Consider the following 1,470-nt stretch of genomic DNA (forward strand, 5'->3'; position numbering starts at 1 on the left):
GGTGCGCCCAAACCGAGCTCATTTTCAGTGGCCTCCTATGCAGGTGACAGTTGACAGCGAGGAAGGAAGACTGAAGAATTGATGCCTTTGAACTCCGGTGCTGGGGAAGGCGATCGAAAGCATCGTGGACTGCCAGAAGATGCCAACGCATCTGTCCTGGCAGACTGCAGCCTGAATGCACCTTGCAAGAGAGCATGGCGATCACATCCTTCCTACAGGGCACACCATGAGTGACAGCAGGACCGATATTTGAGTCTGTTGACCTGCCTCTAACTCTCCGTCAGCCACTGCCCTGCGCTGCCTGGTTCCCAGGGAGCTCTTCATCCAGACCCCGACATCTGATCTTGGCTTTGAAAGAAGAGTAGGGGCTAAATAAATCATTGGGTCTGTTCGGGCCGTGTTAGCAGTGTAGGCTCTGGGGTCAGGCTAATGGAGTTGGCATCCTGGCTCTGTGATCCGAGGCCAGTTACTTTCCTCCTCTGTGACATGGGATCAATCCTCAGAATAGGACATGGGTGCAATCAAGTAGAGAGAGGGTCCATGGAATAGAAGGACTGACCCAGGGGCTCCATCAATGGCCTAAAACATACCTGTTCTTGTAAGGATGGGGCAGGCCTGGGCACTGCTTTGGTGTTACATGTAAGATCACTCCACAGACCCTGGCAACCATCACAAGATGAAAGCAACACTCACCTCTTCACAAAGACCCGATGACTGAGAATATGGAAAGTGCCTAAATGGTCGTTGCACCCCAGCCCCCCAATCTATGTTAGTTATCCTCACCATCTCTGGAGGTTTTTTTTGTTAATGTTTGTTTTAATTTTAATAAATCCTTTTTATTGGGGGCTCCTACAGCTCTTATCACAATCCATCCATCTACCCATCCATGGTATCAAGCACATGTGTACATATGCTGCCATCAACATTTCCAAAACCTTTTCTTTCTGCTTGAGCCCTTGGTATCAGCTCCTCTCCTCCCTCCTCCCCCATACCACCCCCCATCTCTGGAGTTCTGAAAGAGTGGTGGCCAAGCACAGGTTAGCTCACAAAGATACTTTTAAAATAAGTTTTTTCCCTCAGAAACCACACTCCCTGCCCCACTTTTGTGTTCTCAGAAACCAACTCTGTTCGGACTCTGAGAGGCCCGGCAGCCTCGGGTGGTCCTGCCCCTGGGGTTTCCGAGTGATCGGTCTTTGCAAGGGTAGAAAGCCCTCTCTTTCACCCTGGGAGCAGCTGGTGGTTTCAAACTGCTGACCTTGCGATTAGCAGCCCGCCAGGGCTCCTCATGTAAAAAAAAAGTTAAGAGTGATGGATTTATTTTCCAAAAAATACAAAAAAGGAGTCCAGGTAGTGTAGTTGTTACGAGTTGGACGGTGATCTGTTTAGTCCGCAGCTTGAAACCACGCATAGCTCTGTGGAAGACAGACTGGGCTTTCTACTCCTGTAAACAGTTACTGTCTTGGAGATGGG

Source organism: Echinops telfairi, unplaced genomic scaffold (genome assembly GCF_000313985.2).
Source record: "Echinops telfairi isolate 266 unplaced genomic scaffold, ASM31398v2 ScPeMD7_60;HRSCAF=208, whole genome shotgun sequence".
NCBI lineage: Eukaryota > Metazoa > Chordata > Mammalia > Afrosoricida > Tenrecidae > Echinops > Echinops telfairi.